The sequence below is a fragment of the Sciurus vulgaris genome (genome assembly GCF_902686455.1).
Source record: "Sciurus vulgaris genome assembly, chromosome: 1".
NCBI lineage: Eukaryota > Metazoa > Chordata > Mammalia > Rodentia > Sciuridae > Sciurus > Sciurus vulgaris.
In genome coordinates, this window is record NC_136461.1 from 109,192,623 (window position 1) to 109,203,418 (window position 10,796).

At 44.8% G+C, this 10,796-nt stretch overlaps 1 long non-coding RNA gene and 1 pseudogene across 2 annotated transcripts; both read right to left on the reverse strand.

Annotated features, from left to right (window-relative positions):
- Positions 1 to 2,688: 2,688 nt before the first annotated feature.
- On the reverse strand, positions 2,689 to 3,209 carry LOC306654261 (mitochondrial import inner membrane translocase subunit TIM16-like; annotated as a pseudogene). The gene has a single exon. The product of its transcript is annotated as a mitochondrial import inner membrane translocase subunit TIM16-like (transcript).
- A 4,439-nt stretch (positions 3,210 to 7,648) lies between these two features.
- Positions 7,649 to 9,975, reverse strand: LOC306661523. Its single transcript, XR_013763893.1, has 3 exons — positions 9,738 to 9,975; positions 8,960 to 9,182; positions 7,649 to 8,024 (listed from the first exon to the last, which is right to left on the reverse strand). It is a non-coding gene; the product is annotated as an uncharacterized lncRNA (long non-coding RNA).
- Between the last annotated feature and the right edge of the window lie 821 nt (positions 9,976 to 10,796).

The window sequence follows — 10,796 nt, forward strand, 5'->3', positions numbered from 1 at the left end:
TCAGCCATGGTTGTGAAAATGTGTTACTGCAGCAATGGAAAACCATCACTAGTGCCTCACTCACTTCAGTCCTGAGATCTGAGGGACATGATGAACTCTAAATTCTGAAGGTCTTAGGTGGGCAGGTCAAGAGGTAGTATTAACATATTATAAGTGATACAATAGGCACATGTCCTCTGTTTTTCTTTTCTGTCCCCTTTTATGGGATTTTTCACTTTATTTTCCTCACAGGATTCCCCACGGTTTTTATTTGGAGAAAAATTGGAAGACAGTTGTAGACTGAGGTTTTCCCCTTTCCTTTTCTTTCTTATAGAATGAGTTCTGTTTCTGTTGCACACAAGGAAAAGAATGTAATTTTAAAGAATTATATACTGGAGAATCTGCCTCCAGGATATTTTGCTGTTACCTTTTTAAAAATTATTAATTCAAAGAGCTGTTTTTCCAAAATCACAAAAAGTGAAATACAATAGATTTAAAAGTTTTCTCCAAAAGTAGCTTGGGATTGTATCCACCAGGTCTCAGACTTACAAGATCTGATATGTTGTTGTCATAAACTTGCTAGTTAGTAAGTTGACTTGCTAAGTATGAATATTTGAGTTGTCCTGTGATCATTGATTATTTCATAAAGGTCAGCAACCCTTGAAGCACGGAGAAAAAGGAAGGAAATCTGTAGGCTGCCACACTAACCTCAGGGCCAGAGGTCCCTACCGTTGGCCACTTTATCTTTAAATGATATTGAATGCGCCTGAGGACTTTCCAAACTCTCAGCTAATTCTGCCAGTGAAGATTTCAAAGCCAAAAGCACTCATGCAAATACTTTAAACACTTGAGTGTAAAGCACAGGTTGACTTCAGATCTCCCCATTCAAGTGGCCATGTCTCTACAGAGGGAGGTCTCCTGAAGGGCCTTTTGTTGCTGCTGTTAATGGTGGTGGTTTTGTTGATGATGATTATAGTTTTTGTTCTGTCATTGTGTTATTTTTAACCATTTCTAGGAAACAATTGTAGAGTAATAACTTTAATTCAGGGAGGCAAAAGGACACAAGAACTTTCTGAAGAATTATTTTAAGATTTTTATTTCAGATTTTATTTAAGATTTTTTATTTCAAAATTTATGGGGTGATATCATTTTTAATTAAGGGTCCTTATTTATTGTGACTCAATGGCACGCACATGTATGTTAAACTGTAATCTGCAGTACACCTGTATCAGCATCACCAGTGTGATAAACTGCATCAGAATCTCCTGGGATACTTATATAAAGATGCAGATCCTAGATTAGAGTCCTATACCCACTAAAGCATTTGGTATTGCAGCCCAGGAAGTCATTCCCAAGATCCCCACAGCTGATTGTGAAACAGACCCCCTTTGAAATGAAAAACTTGAAATTCTTATAACTTTTGACCTTCTTTACACTGAGGATTGAGGCTGATGAATTGCCCCGGCCCTGATGGGCTCTAAAACGTTTCTGAGTAACACGGCCTAGCTAAATATACACTTGATATTTCCTGCCTTTTTCCCCAATGTGCCCTCTGTTCTTACAAAAACTTTCCATACCACTGAGTCACCACAGATGGAGACTTAAGAAAATGTTCTCCACTCTCTTACTCAAACCCAGAATGGAAAGAAACCTATATTTCTGTTGCCATCTTGACTCCTGAGTTTTAATGTTGCAGAGCAAACAGCAAAACCTCTCCTTCCCTATAAAACTGTAAGGCACATCAAATTGAAAAATCACTCCATCATACCTTAGACTGGAGATTTTTGCAAAATGGCGAAGAGGGAAAATTGCAATTTTTTAAACTTAGACTTCAGAATTAACAGATAAGTTTCTTCATCACATTTATTTTCTATTCTTTATTTTTATAATCTTTTTTGAACTTTTATTTTTTATTTTTTTACTTTTTGTTGTTGTTCGTTTATTGTTGCACATTCCAGGCTATGAGTATTTTAACAGGTTCTAAGTGCCTTTCTATCGTAGTTTATGTTTTTCCTCCTCTTGGCTCCATTGCTGTTAGTATAGAGTTTAAAAAAGAGAGGCTAATGACTATAACAATATATTCCTCCATGTGAGGAAGAGAAAGGTTTATAAAGAAACAATGAGTTGCAAAGATGGTTTCTGTGTCATGGACATACTAGGAACTGGGTTGACCCTAGATCATCTAACTGTTCAGCTGTGGGATCTCCCAGCTAAAGCACCTAAAGGCCCTGATCGGGGTGGGGTTTCTCCTCAGCCTGCAGGTGTCAGCTTCAATGTGAGGCTACGAGCAGATTAGCCCAGATGGGAACTGGAAGGGAAGAATGGGAAGGGGCAGGTTCTGAGGACAGGTGTCAAGAGCAGAGATGGAAGATTCTGGACTAAGTATCACAAGATTCAGGCCCTTGACCTGCTCTGACTGGTCAGCAATTCTTTGGTACAGGGTGAGGCTGGCCGAGGCGTATGGGAGCATTCTGCCCAGCTCACCAAGACATCATATCCAAACCTGGGCCAGGGGTTTTCACCCTGAGGGGATGGTAATGGGTTTCCATCTGGCAGGATGCAAGGGAGGGAGGGGAACTAGGTGTTGTGGGAGCAGGAGCAGCTGTGGGAGCAGAAGCAGCCATGTGACACCTAACGCAGGCTCTGACATGGTGGGCCTGCTCACCAATCTCACCCCCTGAACCCAGACCCTCAGGCTGTTGGCTGCTGCTTCCCGGCCCCCAGCAGAGCCCAACAGGCAGGAAGAGCAACCTGCCTTCCGGAATTGGGATATGTGCACAGGAGAAATGCAGAAGAGATTTATTACCAAGCTATAAGTTAAAAGATGGCAGGGTGAGGGGAGCCAAACGGTCACGTTTTGGGCATCTGCCCTTCCTCTCTCTCCTCCTGGGCCTGGATGCTGAGTTCCTCATCCAGGTGCTCCTTTGCACGGACAACCTTGGATTGTAGGTAGAAGGAGCCACCCACGGATTTATCATTCACCTTAAATAGGTGTTAGTAGTTCTTCTGGACCTCCTCAGGGCTCAGCTTGGAGACGTTGAGAATCGACCAAGCCTCCTGAAGGCTGAGAGGTTGGATGCAGCTGCAGACTGGTGCCCAGCTCGTCCTTGGGCATCAGCTGCTGCCTGGCTGGCTGCAAACTCTTGCTGCAGGGCCCGAGCAAAGGCTCTGCCTACCACCTGCATGTCCATCACAGTGATCTGGGCCAGGTACTTGGCCACTGCAGACATGAGTGAACTCCCACTTCCTGGACCCGCTGAGCAGGCTCAAGGGTGGCTGGCGGGTCCTTGAATTTTTATTTTCAAATCTGTTCTAATTAGTCATACATGACAGTAGAATGCATTTTGACACACTGTACACAAATGGAGCACAACTTCTCACTTCTCTGGCTGAACATGGTGCAGAGTCACACTGGTAGTGTAGTCATACAGGTACAGAGGGTATTAATGTCCATCTCATTCTGCTGTCCTTCCTCCCCCACACTACTCCCCTCCCTTCACTCCCCTCAGCCCAATCCAAATTTCCCTCATTCTTCCACCCCCCACACCCCATTATGGATCAGCATTTGCTTATCAGAGAAAACATTCAGTCTTTGGTTTTGGGGGTTTAGCTTATTTTATTTTATATTCTTAGAACACTTGTTCTAAGGACTGGTACAAAAATGGGAAACAAAGCCAACAAAATGAAACTATTTCTTTATACAAATTTCGCTTTACTAGCCACCGAAAGACTCTTCCCTTCTCACCTTCCCTGTCTGTGAGTGATGCTGGCCCTCAACGTATGGCTACAGCAACACAAATAAATCTCATATCATACATTTATACACACCTACACACATTCTAGGAGCACTCTGGAGACAGAAGCTTCAGTACAACTGGGGCCTTGCCACACCACTAAAAAACAAGGAGAGGGGGCTGCCATATGCAAGGACCCCCCCCCCCCCCAGGGAAGTTAATGGAGGGGAGAGGGGCAGTACAATTTGGAGAACATGTTAATAAAAGAAGCAAACAGTGCTAGTCTAGGAATGAGAGAGCCTCTCATCAAGTTACCAATTTCCTTCCCCACATGGACTCAAAGAGCTCAGACCTGATGGTGCAGTGCAAAGTCCAGCCTGGCTTGGCCCAGAGGAGCTACCTGGTCAGGTGTGGATCTGTGAAAGGTGTTTGCTGAGCTACACTGACACTGTCCAGCAGTGCATGCTGCTCACTAGAGTGCTTCTAGAACTGCCAAGGTGCTCCATGTTGGGATCACATGACCCATGTGCAGGAGGCAACTCTTTCCCCCAAGCTGCTCACCTGAGGAGAGCTAGTGAGGTGAGAATCGTGCTGTGGCAGGGGCTGTGTCGCTGAGGCTGCTCAGAAGCCTCACAAGGTTTGCCATGCAATCTTAGGTGCACTCTGCTTAGTGCTGGGCTTGGTGGTATTTGGTTAGTGGTATTCTGTCACTTTCAGGAAGTCATTCTACCTTTCTGCCTACTCCAGGACACATCTCTGATTGCCTCTTCAGACCTGCACGAGTTTGGGAGGAATAGGGCCCAGATGCTCCTTAGGAGATAGGCAGTAGTTGAGATAGTGGGGGGTAGGCCTAGGCTTCCTTATGCTTTAGGGACCTGTGGTGGCTTTGCTTCTTATGCGGCTCCTGAAGGCAAGGGTCTCAAGGCTGGAGTGCATGGCAGGGCCCTTAAGGATTTCACCTGCAAGCAAACAAAACAACACTCTTCAGATGGAACTGTCAGACACTGCTGATGGTGTCCAGAGGCTGGAATGAGGGCAAAGTGTGCAGGAAGTCAGGGACATGGTGGGAGGCGGTTAAGAGGATGAGCCAAGGGGATGCACAGGGTCAGGTTTCAGCTTAGAGGAAAAGCCTCCCTGTGCACCCAAATCCCTGCTGCCCCAGTCACTGCCCCACTGCTTGCTGTGTGGTCAGATCCTACCACTTCTCTTCATGAGCCAGTCATGCTACAAGTTATGTGGTCTGAAGGGTAATTAAGGCCTGTGTCATCTCCCAGGAAAAGAAGGATGGCACAGGAAGTGCACACATGTAGAAACAGCCTGTGGTATTTGGAGAGGACATATTGGGGAAAGTTCCCCTGTTAAGTGTGTGTCCCAGTTTTTTTAAGGAGAATTCAAATTGGCAGGGACCTCAGAGATCATCTAAGTCTAGGTCCACCTTTTACAGATGATGGGCAGAGCTCAGAGAGACCAAGGGGCCAGCCAAAGGCACACAAGCAGTTAGTGACAAGACTGGAGTTAGAAACCAAAGGTCAGGAAGGAGAGAGGGTGGGATGCACATTGGAGGGAGCCAGCAGGAACAGGAGGCTGCTGGGTTAACATGGCTGGGACAGGATGAGGCTGTACAGAGGCAATCTTATAAGTATTGTGCTGAAGAGGCTCAGGAAAGAAAGCGATTCTCAGAGAAGAACCAAAGGGAATTAGAAAACAATAGACAATTAAAACATGGCCAATCCTTGATCACACTGGGGTGGGGGTGAAGGCTCTCAGCATACAATTTAGGAACATTTCTAGGAGAATGCTCATTGCTGTGAGGTGTCCCTTCTAAATTTAAAGTTGTAATTTCTGATTTTTAAAACAATTAGATACACATCAAGTTTTTCTTCAAAGTATTTCTAGGGAATTATTAGCACTTAGCATTTAAGTAAATGTAGAGAATATCTGGTACAAATATTTTTAAAACTTTTCCCTTAAAGTTGTTTTTTTTTTTATCATCAATCTTTCTTTTGTATCAATGAGACAAAGTGGCTCTCCCTTCATGTTTTTTTTAAAGAAAATGAGATATCAAATCCAATTGTTGTTCCTACCCTCATATTGTACACTAAAGTCAATTTATGAAGTTATGCCTTGTTTTTTTTTTTTATAAATTAGTTCAGTAAAGTCCAGAATGCAAAAATGGCCTCAAGATCCCTTTGTAGACAACTAATTCACAGACAGACTTTGAAAGTTTCTTCCTCAAGACTGGAGTTAGAAACCAGAGGTCAGGAGGGAGAGAGGGTGGGCTGCACACTAGAAGGAGCCAGCAGGAACAGGAGGCTGCTGGGTTAACATGGCTGGGACAGGATGAGGCTGTACAGAGGCAAGGACGAACTGGGCTGCATTTCTCCTGCCTCCTTGCTTGACTGACATCAAGGAGGGGAAATTGGGGTAAAGAGGAGAGATGATGACAAGGGGAGAGCAAGGCAGGGGAGGGGGCCGGGGGCATGAGGGCAAAGGGATGGAATCCTAGGAGGAGGCTATCCAGGAGCTGAGACCTGTCTAGTGGGTCAGATATCTCCTTCTGGAAGGTCAAAGGAGGTCAGGGTCACTTACAGATCTCATGATAGAAAGTGATGTGTTTGAAGCAGACTCCGAGAGTATGAAAGTTGCAGCTGTTTCCTTAACTCCAAAGTTAGGTTTTGCCTTCAAAAGATCATTTGTCCTGGTCACTGAAACAACAAAACAGTCCCACAAAGCAGGAATTACCAGCTGGGTCCTCGTTGCTGGGCATGTATTTTCTAAAGCATTTTCTTCTGACCCCTCAATCATGGTCTCTTGCTGAGTGCTGACCCTACCTCCCCTCCCTCTGCAAACACAATTACTCATGGCACAGGAGAGTTGGGCCCAGTGCATCAGACTCTCCCCTCCCAACATTCCTGTGCCTCTCTGATCACTGTTCATCTGCAAGACCACCCCTTCCCTCTGCTGCTCCACAGCTCAGGGCACCTACGCTGGCTGACAATGAACTGCTCCATGTTCTCCTTCTGCTAGTTGGCAGTCTTCAGATGCTCAGCTGTGCTCTGAAGGAGACTCTCCTGCTTGGATACTTGGGCTCGCAGATCAGGAGCTCCTTATCCATCAATTCGTCCTGGGGCAGAGGACAGGCTCTCAGACAACAGTTTGGAGAATGAATGTACCCTGTGCTTTGTGGTTCCTACCAATCAGAAGCAGAACTCCATAATCTTCTCAACACTTCCTACACTAAGTTCCCTCCATTATAGTCTCTTGATCCTCCAGTTCAGAACAGCTGAGAAAGACCAGATAGGAATGTTGAGAACTGAAAGCCCTCAATCAGACTAGCACAGGCTTACACTCCTGGGTGAAGGGGACCCTGACCCTAGACCTGCAGCAAACTCCCAACTGTGAACAGACCTCTAACTCAGTCCTTTTAGAATTTTTATCTAACCCTTCCCTCATCCATATGCAGGACTTGGAATTTCAGAGGTACTATGTCTGAGACATAGGGCTGCTCTGATGACAGTGTTTACGTTTTAAAATACGTGAAGATGGTAAGTACCTCCCTGAAATTAGCATAGTTAGATCCCAAAATATACCAGCATTAATGTGGAACTGGAAAATGGGGAGGGGAATACAGAAACTAGCTTGCCCCAGGACTGGCAATAAGAGCCAGCCTGATATCTGAACAATTCCTTGGCGGCGGCGGGGGGCGGGGTGGGGGTCTTCCTTTCCCCGACACAGGCACAGAGATGAAAATTTAAAAGATGCGTTGGGATTCTGGGAGCATGACCAAAAGAAGCTGCAGGTTCATAGGGACATCCTCTGATCAAATTTCAACAAGCAGCCCTGAGGAGTGGAGAGGCTTCAAAGGCCCCTGAATTTCAGCTCAGTTAAACTTCAGAATTATTGGAAGTGGGTATTTATAGATTCCTTTTCTTCTCTTTGAATTATTATCTTGGGGGTTGGGGTGTGAGGAGGAAGTAAGGTAATCAGAGCTTCAAGGAAAATGGCCACCATGGATCAGGTGTCTCCCTCAGGATGCTCCACTAAGGTATAGTACATTCTAACAACCCACATGGCTCCTGGCCCTCAGAAAGCTCTGGAACTGAGAATACAGAATCTTATGGGGCAGAAGAACAGGGCTTATACCAGAAGAAGACACTGGCCTGGTACCACTGTGCCAAGCAGCCCAGGGCCATGGAAGCTTGGTAAAGCTGCTTGACAGAACATGGTCAGGAGGGAGGCTGCCTCCTCTAGGGTGTGGTGCAGGGCACTGGTGCTGCTTCTTAGTTCATGGAAACATTTGTTGCCTGGTTCCTATGGAAAGGGGGAAGGTAGCCATGGACATCACTGAAGCTGAGACATCTCAGGGCTCATGACATTGTAGGCCTGCACAGAACTCAAGAACTCAAGCTTCCTTTGCAAGTGAGGCACAAAGCATGGGCTGCTTTTACCTGTAAAATCCTGGCTCATCCCTTTGAGGTTTCAGGACTGAAGTGCTGCTGCCTTTACCTAGAATGCCTCCTCCACCTGGACACACTATAAGTCTGTCAAAGCTCATTCCCACGTCATGTCCTCTACAGACCTATTACCTCCCACTACCTGTAACAATAGACCATTCTGTATCGGTGCACTCAAAGCAAAAGAGGTGATTTCTCACATTGGGCCTGTGGCCCCTCAGCTGGTTTATCAACAGGGATCTGAGTCTTGCCCTGGAGTGGGGGTTCCCTGGAGGTTCAGACAGCACAGTCACTGGCTCTTGTTATCTCTCAACAGAGAAGCACTCTGAGAAGCACTGCAGATTGCTTCCTTCCCATTGCTCCATGGGAAAAAGGAAATCATCTGGTGGCCAGGGTCCTACTCTTTCTAGACACAAGTCCTTTATGGATGCAAATCCCTCAGTATTTGTCCATCTGATAGATTTTAATCTGTCCACATGGACCAGCATGACTGTAACAGATAATAAACTCTCAAAGGGTGCTGAGATCAACACCATATGGACATCAACACCTAACAGATGCTCTACTGAGGATGATGACAACATTGCACATACTTCTCTGTGGCTCTGAGGGAGAATATCTAGTTGGCCTTATCTACAACAGAGTAGAACTTAGAATGAAAGAATAACTGGAAAGATGCTTTTTCTATCATTGGGAGATGCAGACAACAAAAATAAATAGCGGAGAAGGAAGTAGAATCAGAGGGAAAGGGCACAAAGAAAGAATGAATCCAAGAGCTGCAGGTATGACTACCTCTGAGCTCTGAGCTTCAAGGCCGGGAAATTGCATGTGGGCCTCAGGTGAGACAGGATCTTTTGGACCAGCTGTCTCCCCTCCCCAATCTGCTCTCTGAGAGTAGTATAGTCATCGATGTGGCCTATGACATGTTGGCCATACTTGTCGAAGGAGCCATCAGCAGCTTCACCCTCCAGCTTGGGAAGGTTCTTCATTATTGGAGGAGCATCCAAATCCAGCTCTGAAAAAGAAAACCACAATAATATAGATTCTGCTGTTATTTATAACTTCCTTAGTTCCCACCAATGCAAAGAGACAGTGAAAGAGCCCAGGATCAAGAAAGTCATCCTTCAAAACTGCAGGGTGGGTCAAGCCCCTAGAGACCTTCTGGTTTCTTTATTTTCATAATCTTTCTTACATTATTGCATAATTATAAACTTGCCAGAAGACAAATTTTGTCTTCATTGACAAGTGTGCTATTCAGGAAAAATATTATTATAAACATGAAAAATTCTGGGTAGAAAAGGCAAAGACAAGTAAGTCAGCTGGACAAAGAGAGCACATTTAAGAATGGAGGGATTGCAGGGCAATGATGCAAACAGAGCAACAGGACAACTGGGAGAAGCAGAGAATGAGAAGAAAGGCAGCCATAGAAGATTCCATGAGTAGGACTGAGGCTTTGTGGCACACAGAGAAAATTTTCTAAATTCACATAACACACTTACAGAGGACCAATAGTTATTTGCTTTAATAATTTTCCTTCATGGTGTCCAAGCCCTTTAGTTGCCATATTTACCATTTGTCCTAGTGACAATGACAGTGTCTGAGCCAGGAGAAGAGGAAGAAGAGTTGGGGAGGACCAGAGCAGGAGAATTCATGCCAATATCACGAACTGGAGGGGAAGAAACTGAATCTAGGGAGTAAAGACAACCACAATTTTTGGGACACCTCAAACACTCTGCGCCCCAAATCAAGCATAGCCTAGTCTTTACCACACAAGATCTAAGGAAGCAGGACGTCCCTTTCATATCATTAGTGTACATATGCACATGGAAAAGCAAAAGTCAACAAATCACTTGATAGGTATGTTTCTATTATTCAGAATAAAAACTGTTTCTTTGATGGATGGGTATTCCAAGGGAACATAACTTCCAGTTTAAAAACTTGTTAGGAGTAAGGTATAAAGCCACCCGTCTCTCCAGTTAGAGGAATTTTCCGCCTCCCAACCATTTGTCAATCTGCGATCCGCCAGCTTCTTCCTTTACAGGAATTTCTGGCCTCCCCATCACCTGTCAGTCTGCGTTCTGCCCGCCTCTTACGTTAGAGGAATTTCCGGCTTCCGCTGCTGTCATCTTGCTGCCTCCCACATTAAGTCCTAACATGCTATTGGTCCATCAGTCTGCAAGAATTCTCCTCCACCATTGGTTCCTCCCAGCCCACGAAATTCCACTATCTGGGAGAAGCCAGACGCCATCTCTCTTTTCTTTTTTCCACCACGAGCGGACCTTATCCGTCCGCAAAAATAAAGTCTTTTGCGTGAGATCTTGTGTCTGCAGAGCGTTTTTCTGGGAGCTACCGGCGAGCCACAACTGAGCCAGCGACCCCTAACATTAGGTATAAATTTGTAAACCAATTTTGAGTATAATTTTCTCTGTGCTATCTAGTACAATGGCTTATAGCAAAACTTAAATTTGCACAAAATATACATATATATGTAAAATACAAATATATACACAGATAATACATGTGATTTTATGTATACATATATGTGTATATATACACACACACACATGTATATATATATATATATATATATACACAATGTTAAAATATTGATTAAGGACTGGGGTACAGT